The 14,959-nt window shown below is 40.4% G+C and overlaps 1 protein-coding gene across 2 annotated transcripts in view; it reads right to left on the bottom strand.

Annotated features, from left to right (window-relative positions):
* LOC122797053 (polyamine-modulated factor 1-binding protein 1-like) overlaps window positions 1-2,938 on the bottom strand; it is a 2,450,839-nt gene extending 2,447,901 nt beyond the window's left edge. For both annotated transcript variants that reach the window (XM_044065829.1, XM_044065830.1), the window contains exon 1: window positions 2,756-2,938. The gene's annotated coding sequence lies outside the window, so the exon portion shown is untranslated. The remainder of the gene's footprint in view (window positions 1-2,755) is intronic.
* Window positions 2,939-14,959: the final 12,021 nt, after the last annotated feature.

Genomic DNA, 14,959 nt, shown 5'->3' with positions numbered 1-14,959 from the left:
TATTAAACCTTGGGCACAAAGGGACAGAATATACACACTACTCTCCCAGGTGTTCTAGATGATCAAAATAGATAAGGGTTTTACAAAGAAAGAGCACATGGTGCTGGTAATGGAGATTAGGTTAACTCCAATCCTTTTTTAAGACCATGCACAAGTTATTAAGCTACAGTTTCAGGAACTGTTAGTGAAGATTTCCTACTTACTAATTGCAGAATAGGTTCTTTAGACGGTTGGTGGAGGAAAATATAGAGCTACATGTACAAGGAAAACAGGAAGTGACTGTGGAAGGTTGGGGAAAGTTTAAAAGGATATTACAGTATATGGTACAAGAATACATCCTTAGAATAATAAGCCTAATTTAAAGAGACAAAGAGCAATGCAGAAAATCACAGCATTACAAAAAGGAACAAGGTAGGATGAGGAGAAATTGTTGCATGCACTGTTGAGAGAAATTCAGGAGAGTGAAGACACTACAGCTATGATGCAATGCGTGGCGGTCAGTGGACTACATTACTCCAACATCCTCATGGCCATGGCTCCCAAATATGCAACAAAGTCCAGAAGGTTTAGGATTTTTGCTTGGAAGGGTTTGCATAGGTATTTTATACCAAAAGCACCCTTCAGAGAAATTTTCTTTCAGACACCAAATGCAGGACGTATGATGAGAAAAGCAGAGGTAACTGGAAATTTGTTTTTGTTTAACAGTTTGAAATGCTGGGACCTCCTAGAGTCCCAATACATGAAGGGTGAATGGCTAGACTTACATATATTAAAGTATAAGATGGCCATTTCTTGGAATATTCCCCTTTTCTTCAAGGTATGCCGATGTTGAAGTGTGCAGAGCTTGTCCTCTACGTGGGGGGTGCAGTGTGATTTGCTCACAAAAAAAAGAGGTTTAAAAGAGAATAGCACTGTTCACGATATGCTCTTCTTCAGGAGTTTTGGTCTTTTTTTTTTGTAGGCACTCAGCATTTTGATTGACAGCATTTCAATAGGGAAATTTTTATTTTTTTTTTAGTTGGCAGATTTTAAAAACTCAATACAAAGTGCTTTGTCAGAAATGCCAGGGAAACAAATGGCTGTAACTAAGGAAATGAGTCTTTTGAGTTGGGACACAGGATATGAACAGCCTAGACATTGTAAAGTCGTACTAAGTTTATTCTATTGACTGCCAAAAAAGCAATTACCAAAAAATGTAAATCAAAAATGAATCCAACTTTAAATTGAGTACTGATATTATAAAGGAGATAAAAGAACTGTAGGTGGGATGTTTAGAAAAAAGAAACAACAAATTACACAGAAATAAAGGAACTTGCAGGAACAATACATGCAAAGTAATGTTCATAAGGAGTATGAGTGAAGTTTAAGGGCAGGCAGGAACTGAGCAATTTACTGAGCAATGTTTGTAATTATGGAGTGAATTAAATTTGTTTAAAAGAGAACATGTACTGCATGACAATAACAATGGGAAATGTTACAATTTTTTTCTATTAGTGTACGTGCATTCACCTCTATTTTCAATAATAATAATGGCCACAGTAACTTATTTCAACCCCCTACACATGCACACACAGCCACTTTATAGACTTTGTGCACCTTAGAGTTTTGAATTTGATCAAATGACTGAATACTCAGATAATGCCCACAGTGATGTACTTCAGCTTACTGTTGTGCGATGCAAACAAACAGTGCAACACACTGCAAACCCCAATGTGAAGACGCACACCCACAATATTAAAAACAAAATCTTAATGTCCTTCAGGTTGGCTAGCACTGAAGTTTGTAGACTTTAACTTTCGACCCAATTAAAAAAACAATTGTTCCTGCTTTCACTGACCTGCCTGCAAGTCATTCCCTGTGTTTTTCCATTTTGATTCACACTGCCTCAAGCACTAGTCTCCTGATGTAGCTGATCCAGTGGGAAAGGCTACTCACCAATTCATCTAGCAATCCCAATCAGCCCCCACTGGAATAGCATGTTATATCCCTGGAATGGCAGGACTACATAAGGCATAAACACCTTATTCTCTAAGAGGGTGCATTTATAAATGAAACAAGAAAAATAAGCTATTAAAAACTACACACAAAATAAAGCAAAAGAAAAGTAATTATTTTATTTGCGGAAGGTTGCAGCCCAGTGGTGCAGTACCACAAGCTACCCATGGATATAGCTGTTGAAACTAAGCACTCTAATTCCGTGAGTAAAGTGACAACCAATCTCTGCTTTCTCTACTTATTGCTATAGCAACACTAAACAGAAACAGCAGTTACGAACAGTGAAGCGTTAACTGACTATCCAGCTCGCGAACCTTTCAAACTCTAAGAAGCTTCACCTTTAAGCACTCACAAGCTACAATTTCCCCGTCCAACCACTTTCCAGCTCGAAACCACTCTGTTATCCATTTTCCCCCCTTCCCTCCCTCTCTCTCTTCAGTGTTCTTAGTGCAAATACCACCTAAGAATATCCTCGCACCAAGTGTTCCGTGTATACTAAACAACAAACAAGCATTCCCGGCTCATTCAAGTCCCAGACAGCCTGCCAAACCAAAATAGACAAATAAGCACCACATAATATGCCAAAACCATCAGAAAGTTATCATTCACCATCACTATGCAGCCATATCTCATGCCGTTGCTGTAACACTACTACAAATCCGTTGTTCAGTTATAATGTGATCACCCATTACTGCCAGCACTACTCGTACTACACATGGACAATGCCTGAAATTTCTCAGTCTCTCTAAACCAGTCTTACCTGCTTGTTACTCTTTTCAGTTATTACTTAATCCCAGTTTTCTCTAGCAACTTCAACAAAATGGAGAGACAATCTTCGCACGAGATTAATCAGCCCTTAACGGCAACCGGAACAAGTGCAAATGAATGCGTCTCTAAACAATGAGTCATTGTGTCGTGGCAATTCATGTAAACAGAAGCCCATTCCCGCTTCAATCCAAACACTGTTAAGTTTACTATTTGTATTTAGATGCATTAAATATATTTTCCTAAGGGCATATGTGTCATGCATGTACTATATGTGTGAAACACAGTACACAACTCAATCACAGTGTTTAGACGAATTATTCTAATACGAATACAAGTATTTATCGGAATAGCACATCACGCTTCTATATCATTTAAAGGAATATTTTCTTTAACATCGTTCATTCACTCATTTTAATAACAAGCAACAATCTAAACAAGAGGTTACTAGCATAAAAAAACTATCACTGCTAATCTTAAATATTACTGTATTAGTTAACGGAAATCTGTCATTTACTTATTGTTTGATAAGAATCATGAGAGATACATAATGAAACGACTATTAGGGTTTTAACTCATTTTAGTTTATCTGGAAGAAATAATTGATCAAGTTACTATAAATTAAATAAGGTAAGACAGAAAGGGAAGGAAGAAAGAGAGGACACTAAAGACATACAACTATTATTATTATTATATAAAATCAAGTATAGCAAATAATGCATAAGAGAAGAATACAAACGCATACCTTTCCCTGTATGTGTATATACATATATTTATTACACATATATACAAGAATATAGTTTACACTAAAGTTTTAAATCTGGTACATGTATCATTAACAATTAGGTTGTAGTAGATACTTTGAGAGACTTTGTAGAAACTGCTATTTTAGATTTTTTCTTTGTTTGTTTTTCTTTTTTTAGATCAGTCCAGGTGTTCTTATCAGTGGTTTTCTTCAGGGATGGAGATGTCTAATCCATATCTTCTGGAATATATATGATATTATTGTTTTTGATAAATAATAAAGCTTCTTCCAGGTTGTTGAAGGTTCTCAGCTCATTTAGGTGCAGGATTTTAATTTTTGCAGGAAAAGTCAACCGAGTTTTAATATTGTTCTGTTTTAGAATCTTAATTAGTGGCCATGCCTTTTTCCTTTGTTCCAGCACTTTAGCATAATAGTCATTATCAAACCTTATTGTGTTTTGGTTGTATTTTATAGGGCTTTTTCTCCACATAGTTTTTAACACCAGTTCTTTGTCCATGAAAGATAAAAACTTTATTATAATTGACCTGGGTGGCGTAGAAGATGAAGTTGAAACTGTAGCTGAAGCTGAATTTCTCAAAGCTCAAATAGCTCTTTCAATACCAAATGAAAAGCCTTCTTTAAGATCTAAAACCTCAGGAATCCATGTGTTTAAAAAGGAAATTATATTTCCTCCTCCTGTTTTCTCAGGCAAGCCAAATATTCTGATGTTTGACCTTCTTTCCCTGTTTTCCAAGTCATCTACTTTATTTATAAGTCAAGTACTTTGCTTCAGAAGAAAGTCTCTTTGGATTTCCTCTTATCTGAGCCTTCCTTCAATGTCACTCAAAGAAGTTTGAATAGTTGTTATTTTAGTCTGATGTTGCTGAAGCATTTCTTTGAAAACATCTGTTTGCTTTTGGCAGTTTTCTTTTTGATTTTGCAGATTTACCTTAAAATCATCCATTTTCAGTGATAGTTCTTGTAGTGTAGTAGTCACCAGTTGAAGTTCCTTTTTTAGTGTTAGCTCAGAATGACAGATCTTCAGGTTACTCATTTTCTCAATTGTTAATAGTCTCCAATATAATTTGACAGGAAATTTCTTACAGAAATTCACCAAAACTTGTAGTTTGTTATTTTAGACTTTTATCTGTCTATTCAAAGTGTTCTTATTCGAAAAAAATAATTTATTTCCTGTATTCTATACTAGTTTATGGAGCTCTGAAAATCTGCTGCCTTCAGTTAGCCATTCAGGCTCTTCCCCCAAATGACTTGACTTCTGACAAATCCCAGTACTGAGATCCACATAGATAAAAGGGTGTTGATGCTGGAGTCTTGCCAGGGGTATCATGAGAATCATAGATGCCGTGAGACAGAAAATCCCAAGGTATTTCCTCACACTGACTTAAGCCTAAGTGGAAAACCTAAAAAAACAGATCTAAATAAAGATGTATTTTTTTCCTGTGGAAGAAAAGCTCTTTGAACTGAGTTGTCTAGTTGACATCCCAGGAACACAATCCTCTGTGAAGGAGTCAAGAAAGCCTTTTGAATGTTCTCTTGGAATCTCAGCTTCTGCAAGAGATCTCTCACCCAAGAGATTTATTCCTGATATTTTGAAAAATACTCTGCAAAGAAATGCAAATTATCTCAGTATGGAAAAAAGTGGATACCTTGTAGACCACAATGAACTATAACTGGAGCTAGACACTTTCTGAACATTTCTGGTGCAGCAGATATTCCAAAACGTAAGGCAAGGAACTGATAATGTGATCCATCCAGACACACAAAAGCCTTAAGAAATGCCTTAAGTCTGGATAAGTAGGAATGTGATAAGTCTAGTGCTACCAGGAAACCTGAAAGAGCAACAGTAGGTATGAGGCAACATGTTGTGAAGTGACGTAATTCTGAATTTGCCCACCATCACAACCATGTTTAGGAAAGAAAGATCGAGAACTGGTCTCCAAGTATTTTCTTTCTTTGAGACTAGGAACATCTTTCAATACAACCCCTTCTCCACATGGGAAGGAAGAACTGGTTCTACCACTTCTTGGGACAGCATGTTATAAACAGGTGAAAACAAAACAGGCTAATCTTCAGGATAAGAAATGACTGCCTGGAAAGAAGAAATTTCCCTCCACTGACATCTGTAACCCTAAATGAATGATTTTCATTACCCATTTGTCTAAATAATCTGTTATCAAATAGAAAAATGGAGATTCAGACTTTCTGGAAAAGAAAGAGGGCCAGGATGGGAGGGAGGTCACAAGGTCTCGAACAGTCATCCAGACTAGTTGGAATGTCCTTGGTTTTGGGAGATTTGAGAATTCTTTTTAGAATCTCCTTGTCAATTCATGTTAAATGTCCATTTACCTGAATTCTGTTCAGATGTTCATTCTGTTTTTTCCAAAACTGGATGAGGAGAAAGAAAATCCTTTGGACAATTTTGGAAAAGGAGGGCTGAAAATCTTACAGATTCCCTGGATCAGCTTTCCCCTTTCATCATACTTCTTAATCATTTCTGCAGCAGAGGGGCCAAGCACTAAATCTCCATCCAAGGGAGGATTTAAAATCTCATTTTTAACATCATCTGGAAGTTCCTGACAATGCAGCCAAGCAAATCTCCTTAAAAGCATAGCACTGAAAGAAGTATCGGCAGAGTTATAAACACACTGCAAACAAAGAGTAGTGACCTGTGCAACAGAAGAAAGTTATTTAAAACAGATTCGTCTTCACAAGAAGAAATTGTAGATAAAGCATTCCTCATACTTTCAAACTATATCAGAATAAACTTCAACATATGAGCCTGACAATTTAAAATTCTGAAATTCAAGTTGCAGAAATATATACTTTTCACTCATACCTAACAATAATTTTCCCACCCTTATTAGAAAGGGTTGGACTGGAATTAACTACGTGCTTAGCAGCAAAGAAGTCAACTACGGCTATAACTGCTGGGTCAGGTTTGGGAACAGTATATAAAAAATTGACTAAGGAACTTTATATAACCCTATCTGCCTTTTTAGGGACAGCTAGCTAACTATTAGGAAAATTGCAGGCAGGAAGACACACATCCTCTAAAGCAGACAGGACAGTAGGAATGGGTGTACATTCTGGAAAATCCCTCTGCAACAACTTGTAGTGTTTTTTGAGGGACTGAGAAACCTCAGTGTTCTCCCACTGAAAATACTGGGACATTCTAGCAATAGTCTCAGAGAAAGAGAAAACCTAACAGTGAGAATTAGAAAGAGAGCTCTCCTCTGAGTCTGAATCAGAAATATGAGGACAAAACCCTGAATCCACCCTGCATCTTCCTGTTCAGATTCAGAATCTTAAATCTTTTCAGGAAAGCAGTCATCTCTCTTTATTTTACCAGAAAATAGTCTACAAGAAAGATCAGTAGCCCAAATCAAACCCTGAGCCAGTCCCAGTATATTACTCCTATTCAAAGAAATTTGGGGAGAAGTAGATACATGCTTGGTTTTCTGTTTCTTTTTGACAGGAAAAAAAGGGGCCAACTGTGTTACTGTTGAAAGCCGCTGCTTCCCAGGAATGGGTACAATACTGTGACACAACAGGAAAACCTTACCTCTCCCAGGACTAGCAATGGTGGTTCTCCCTTGCCCACTGAGGTGATCCCAACAGCCACAGAGGATGTGGCTAAACTCCAGTCCATAGTGGCTATAGCTGCTACACCCGAGGAATCCCGGGTAAAAGATGAAAGGTCTGAGGTACAAAATGGCCACAGCAGAGTCACCCACCAACAACTAAGGCAAATTGCCAGGCTACTGTTGTGGCAATGGCTGCTTGCTTAACATTTTCTTTTTATGGCTTGAAGGACCGGCCATGTGTAAGACAATCTGTTCCATGGAGAAGCAGAAAATGGTGCCTTTGTCCTGGGGGAAACAATAAACAATGCCAGTAAAACTACCAGTCCACAAAAGTTACCTTCTTGTTTTCACAGAAAAAAACAATAAAAAGCATTTTCAGACACAATGGTAGGCCTACAACCTTAAAATAAATAGAATTTCTCCACAAAAAATAGTTTATTAGTTAGATAAAAAGAGGTTATGTACTCGCCATTTCCATGTTTGTTGTCCTTGATCTCACCTTTCTTCTTGCTGGTTGGGTTCGAAGACGATCCTCAGATCCGACACGGCCGTATTCTAAAGTTCAAGAGCTTCCACTGGCTCGAGGGTAGACCCTATCCCAACATGTCTAGCGAGAGTTACCCAGATCTCATCTGTGATAACCCATAACACTAGACTATAATATGCAAATATAGATAGACATGTACATAAATTTTATATATATATATATATATATATATATGTGTGTGTGTGTATGTATGTATGTATATATATCTATACATATATATATAGATATATATATCCCACCAAGATAGTAGTAAAAGAACTCTAAGTCTATCCAACTCATAAGGCAGGAAGGGTAATCACAGCCTATGTAGCCAAATGATGGCTAATTCCTCTTGATCTTCCAGGAAGGGGGAAGGAGGATGGGAAGGAGGATGGGATGCAAGAAGGAAGACAGGATCAAGGACAACAAACATTTAACATTAAGGTGAGTACATAACTTCTTTATGTTATGTTGTCCCTATCTCGCCTTCATTCTTGCTGGTTGGGACTGCGCCCTCACCACCTTCTTCTTGGGTGGCTCAATGGAATAGACTCTTCAGGACCATGGAACCAATGGATGCCCTGTACCGGGAAGCCACATCTACCTTGTAATGAGTGATGAAGGTATGAGGATTAACCCAAGTCGCTGCTGCACAAATTGAGTCCAAAGGCAGTCTAGCCTGAAAGGCAGTAGAGGTAGATAAAGCCCTAGCTGTCTCTCCTCAGATTTTTCCTGGCAACTGCTTGCTCTGTAAATTGCAGACATAAGTGATGGTGTCTGAAAGCCATTTTGATAAAGTTACTTTTGAGACTGAAGTTCCCTTTCTGTTTTCTGAAAAGGATACAAAAAAATGGGCAGATTTTCTGAATTCTTTTGTCCTGTGCAAGTAAAAAGGTAACTGGCTATGAACATCCAGTTGGTGGAGTTTATATTCTGCCTTGTTGCCATGATTGCTTTGCTTGTTGATGTACTATACTACTGACATGTTGTCTATTTGAATTGTGATCGTCCCCGTAGGTAGAGAGCCCTGGAGTGCTTCCAATGCCAGAAGCAATGCACTCATCTCTAGGACGTTGATGTGCAAGTGGTACTCGTGTTGTTGCCAAGTTCCTTGAACAGTCTGTCCCAGATAATGCCCCCCCACCCTATCTGGGAAACATCCGTGGTCACTGTGGCTACTGGTTGGGGTGGGATGAACGGCCTGCCTATCATCACCTGCATAGACTGAAGCCACCATTTTAGATCCTTCTTGCAGGTCTCCGTAATGAGAATTTTGTGTGATATGGGTAGATCTTACATGGATCATTGAGCAAATAGGAGCCACTGTAATATCCTCACATGAAAGCGCGCCAAGGGAACTAGTGTTATTGCTGTCTCCATTCAGCCCATGACTTTGAGAACAAATCTTGCCTGAATCTTTTTTCTCCTGATTAAGACTGAAACCTGTCATCAAATGGTTGATGTCCTCTCCTGAGGCAATTTTACCATCATGTCTTTTGTATCTAAATCTGCTCCTATAAATGAAATATACTGACAGGGCAACAAGGCAGATTTTTCATAATTTATAGTGATGCCTAGCTGTGAGGAGAGGTGAATTGTCATGTCCCTTGCCTCGGTTAGTCAATGCTCAGTGGTGGCGGTAAGGAGCCAGTCATCTAAATATGGGAACACCCAGAATCCTAGACGCCTCAGGTGAGCCATGACTACTGCCATGTATTTGGTGAACACCCTGGGGGCTGTGATGAGACCAAAGGCCAGAGCTCTGAACTGGTAGCGACTGGCTCCCAGCCAGAAGCGTAGATATCTCCTGGACCGTCTGTCCATCTCGATATGGTAGTATGCATCCTGAAGATCGATGGAGCACATCCAATTGTCATTTCCCAGAAAGGGTATATGGACTGCAGTGTCACCATCCAGAACTTTGTCTTCTTGACAGACTTGTTGAGTCTGCTGAGATCCAAAATGGGCCTCCCAGTCCCTTGTTTTCTTTGGAACTAAAAAGAATCTTGAGTAAGTTCCGGATCCGATTTGGTCTGCAGGGACTTCTTGGATGACTCATTTTTTTAGCAACCTTTGAACTTCTAGGGTTGCTTGTTCCCTTAGATTGGTTGTCACATCTGGGATGGATTTTTGTTTTCTGGGAAGAGGTGGCATGGAGAAAGAAATACTGTATCCCCTGGATATTACCGACTGTACCCATGTGTCTTTTGTGATAATTTGCCAGGCTTCTGAGTACAGTGACAATCTGCCCCCAACTGCCTCCAGAGGTGGACAGGCAGGCCTCCTTTCAGGAGCACTGGAAGGGCCTACCAGAGAACGTATCTCTGTTGCCTTGACTCTGCAGACCCCCTCTGCCGCGAGGGCAGCATCTCCCATTATTGTTTCCCCCTCTGCCCCTGGGAGAAAAGTCACCACATGCATCAGGCGAAGTTCCCTGGGATTTCTGGAACCACATTTTCCCACCTTTTTGACCTTTGGGATAAGGTCTAGTAGGCACAGAGAAATGTACTTCCATGGCAGAGAGAGTTTTGCTGTGTTGCTCGCACCTGGTAAGAGTTTCTTTTACCTTGTGCCCGAACAATGACAAGCCATCAAATAGGGTGTTGGTAAAGGAGGACTTGAAGGGCTACACGAACTGACAAAGGCGCATCAAGGAATGTCTCTGTAAGGCGATTCCTGTGCCTGCTGCCCGGCTGCATAGGAGATAAGCCACATGGAAGAATTAACTACAGAAGATATGGTCGCAAGCTGGGAAGCTGTCTGAAGCTCCCGCAGCTGTAAGATCCTGTAGGGTATCTCCTAGCTCTTTCAAGAGATCCCTCTGGAGACGAGTAAAATGGGACAAATAATTCAGTGACCTAAGGGTAAAGGCCGCTGAAGAAAACATATGCTTCCCGTATTTGTCCATCGTATGGGAATCCTTGTTTGGCGGATGGACAGAAGAAGAAGTGTCTGCTAATTCCTTCTTTGTGGTTGCCGTAACCATCACAGCATCAACTGGCATGCCCTTAGTCAGAAAAGGTTTGTCTTCCGGTGCAGTGATAAACTTATTGGGCCTCCATGGAACTAGTTCCACAGATTCTGAGGAGCTCCACGCCTTTCGACTTACTACACCTAGCAGCGGGTCGAAAGGTGGAGACACCCAAGAGGTGGAGGGTTGGGAACCGAATGCGTCCATGTACACAGACTCGTCTTCAGAAGGGGAAAGGGATTTCCAGCTACCACTCTGCTTGAGGATTTCCAGGATGTCTGAAAATGAGACATCCTCAGATGGAGACCGTGGGGACCCTTCTGAGTCCTTCAAGTCCGTGTCCGATGTCAGAGACTCAAGCGAGTCCAAATTCTTCCTCTTACAAGTCCACTTCCGAGGGACCTTCTCCGAGGGGTGCTCTGGAGAGGTTTCAGAAGAGGGCGGTCACCTGAAGGGGCATCCTGGGGCATTGGTTCCCTACACTTGGGGAAGAGGGGTAGTTCGGAGGTGGACACTGGCCCGGAAGGGGAAGGAGCAACTGGAGCCGAGGGTGAAGTGGTCTGAGGGGACAGCTCACTCCTCATCATCTTGAATGCACCACGATCCCGGCCCAATAGAGTCTCTATCTCCAAAGAGCCAGATCATCTCCCCCAAACCAAGGGTGATGGCTCCGAGGCCGAAGTAGGCGGTGAACTCATCTGTGCCGAAGCTCTGAGTGGGAGAGTAGGATCCGACAAGGGTCTGATCTCACTCTCCCCCCTGGAGCTGCTGAGGGAGTGTCAGCCTCCAGATCACTTGAGAGAAGGTGGTATCGATGGGATCGGAAATGATGTCGGACCCGAGAGACCCGAGGTTTTCGGGTGATAGTTCCACCACAATGACCTCCATGCAGTCTGGCTCCAAACTCAAGTGAGTCAAAGGAGGAATTGACAATGTGGGTTGGACAGTCGGCTCCACTTCCATATCGGTTGGGCGAGATAAAATTTTAGCCAAGGCCGGTGTCCTGAGTAGCCTCTTCACCACCCTCTCCACATCATCATCCAAAAGGCTCCTGGATGATCGAGAGGAATGGGTGGATGATCAGTGACTGCCCGCCACAGACTGGAGAAGTGGGAACTGTAGTACAGAATGCACCGGTTCCAAGGAGGGAGACCTGGTTCTTTTATGGATCCTAGATGGTTCCGAGGACACTGATGGAACCGAAGGAGATAAAGCCTTGTCGGACCCGACAGATTTTGGATCCTTTCGACGGTTCCGAGGTCAAAAGTGACAAAGATGCCAACTTGGAAGGTTTGTCAGTTTTTCCTGCCTGACTCCCTTCTGTCAATGCCTCAAAAGGCCCTTTTCAAAATTAGCTTATTCTTACACTCCTGCAGGACTCTAGAGCTGAATCCATGACAAAGAAAACATGAGTCTTGCAGGTGAACAGCTGCCAAACAGTATACATAGCTAGTATGTCCATCAGTCAGAGACCTTTTTTGGGTGCAGGAATCGCACTTCTTGAATCCAGAAGGCTTGGATTCTTTTGATGCTTCCTTAGACATATTTGCCAACAGTAAAGATACCAACAACAAGGTACAATAACAAGATCGCAGCTACTAGTAGCAAAAAGGAAGAAACACTCAGCCAAAAAACAGACAGCAAAACGTTTTTTTTTTATTTTTTTTTTTTAGGAAATGGAGAGTAGCGGAAGGAAGAGAGTCTCTAAGTCAAACTACAACTCCTCCAACCAAGGAGATGCCTCTAAATCAAATGGCTAGCTCCTTAGACCAACAGTAGAGAAAGGGGATAAGGGATAGCCCTCTAACTTAAATGGGCTAAACATAAAGGACGAATCCTCTAACTTAAATGGATTCACTTGTTAGGTAGAAGGGGACTAGTAGACCTGAGAGGAGAAGAAAACGACAGCCTCAACAATAAACAGCAACTAAGAAGGCGGTAGATAGAGGGATAGACAAACATCAGATTCTACTGACCTACAGAGATAACTATGCTACGAAAAAACAATATTTTATATAAAATAAGCAGAAAAGAACAGTACAACTTAGCCAGAGCCAGTCGCCAGCAATCCCGAAGCTTCAAGTGGCAAACGAGATCTGAGTAACTCTCGCTAGGCATATTGGGACAGGGTCTAGCCTTGAGCCAGTGGAAGCTCTTGAGCTTTAGAATACGGCCGAATCTGAGCTGAGGATCAGCTCCCAACCCAACCAGCAAGAATGAAGGCAAGATAGGGACAACATAACATTACTACTTTTAAACTGACAGAAATGAGTGCTTCATTTAAAAGTATGTTACAGTCTTAAGATAATCTGTTAAGACACAACATTCCTAGCTTTAAAATAATTTTCCTGCAGAGGAAAGTAATAAAACATCAGTAAAATTAAGCAAATGGAAGGTTTCCCCAAAGGGAATCTATCTGTCCAGCTAAGAAAAACCAAAGTCAACTGTCTATCCTCAAAAGCCTCAGAAGAACATAATCTTTGGTGGCAGTACAGTTCTGAAGGGCTTCACACCCAGGCTTGTCTTTTAGTCAGCTCATCTCAAGCTGCGTGACAGTTTGGGTGCATGTAAAGTACCCTGAAGCTTTGGAAGCTGGACGTCTATTATATCTTTGGCAGGTTATAACCTCATATAAAGAAGGCTTCTGCAGCAGTGATCAATATGATGAACATAAGCTATTCTTGATAAAATATGCTATTATACATGTTACCCTCAGGTGATATCATGTAAGTCTTCTTTAACTCTTCTCCACTCTACCTCAGTAACTAAGATCCTTTGCTCCTTTTCACATTTCTAATTAATTAATTTATTTATTTATTTCACATTTGTTAACTGGGTTAGTCCAAATGAGTTTGCAAACAAACCCATTTTCAGTGGAGACCCGAGGGGAAAAGCCCCAACAAACATAAAGTGACAATATACAAACAAATAACAATCACAATACAAAATAATTGTAAAAATGGAAAGGTTATTAAGTACTTGCATTGCACTGATAGTAAGCAACCCATTTTCATGTAGACCCAAGGGGAAAGAGCCCCAGCAAACATAAGCAAAGATAAACATACAGGACAAAAACTATTAAAAACACTACAAATAGGAAATTAATTATAGAGATAAACAAAAGAAAAAAATGATGAACATTAAGGGTTGCATTGATAGTAGTGGACTAAAATTTACTACATATGAGACTAAAAAGAAAAAGATAATCATTGTTCAAAAGGACAATGTATAGACATTGATAGGAAGTGGGGGGGTAAATAGTGTAGAGAATGGAAGGGGGCTATACTAGTAGAGCTGAGGGTTTAGGAGATGAGTTTAATCTGAAGTTACTAACAAAGAAAGAAAGCTAGGACATACAACAGGTTATACAGTGGGAGAGACTAAGACTATGTGTGGTCAATGCAACTGCATAATTTCAAATTTAGTAGGTGGGATTTAAGCTCCATTTTAAAACAGGGAAATGAAACGTTGGATCTAATATGGAGAGGGTGTTTGTTCCAATTTAGTGAGACAGAGTGTTTGTAAAGTAGTTTGCCAATATTCCTTTTTGGGTTTATAAATTGAGAGAAGATGCTGATCAGCACTCCGGAGAGTCTTGGGGGGAGAGTAGGGAGTAACATGAAAGGACAGAGCAGGGCAGGCAGAGGGGTTGTTGAGTATGGTAAAGTTAGTGTGGAGTTGCGATTGTAGGAAGTGGTGTAGATATTCCAGCCACTGAAGTTTGTTTAGTGAGAGGCAGTGATGTGAAGAGAGTAGTTGGTTTAGAATAAGTCTGACAATTTTGTTGTACGTTTATTCAAGTTTCAGCATTGAGGTACTCTGGATATTGGTAAGGATGGGGGAAGCGTAGAGAAGACTGGGTAAGAGAAATGCCTGTGCAATAGTGCAATTAGTGGCAATAGTGAGGAATTTTTTGTTCCTATAAAGTAGTCCAAGTTTTTGGTGGGTTTTTTGATGGCCTGTTGTATGTGCAAGTCAAATTTTAGTTGGTCATCAATTATTACCCCAAGGAGTTTGGTGTGTGAGGCAGGGGAGGAAAGAGAAAAGTTGGATTTAAGGTGAGAGCGTGATTGAGGTAGAAAGAGAAGGAGTTGAGTTTTCTTAGGGTTAAGGATTAGTTGATTGTTTCTGAGCCATTTCTCAACAGAGATAAAGGAAGTTTGTGTTAGTGTGTGTAGTTCAGAGATAGTATTGGAGATAGATAAGAGAGTAGAGTCATCTGCGTATTGTATTACAGATGAGAGACTGCAGGATGAATGTAGGTTGTCACTCTAATTTACTCTAATTTCTCAAATGTTCTGAAACTTCTGTACATATTGGACATTAACACATTGGATTTACTAAATATTCTA

The sequence above is a fragment of the Protopterus annectens genome, chromosome 3.part0, assembly GCF_019279795.1.
Source record: "Protopterus annectens isolate FY-2018-M chromosome 3.part0, PAN1.0, whole genome shotgun sequence".
Taxonomy (NCBI): domain Eukaryota; kingdom Metazoa; phylum Chordata; order Ceratodontiformes; family Protopteridae; genus Protopterus; species Protopterus annectens.
This window is presented reverse-complemented; position numbering and strand designations above follow the sequence as displayed.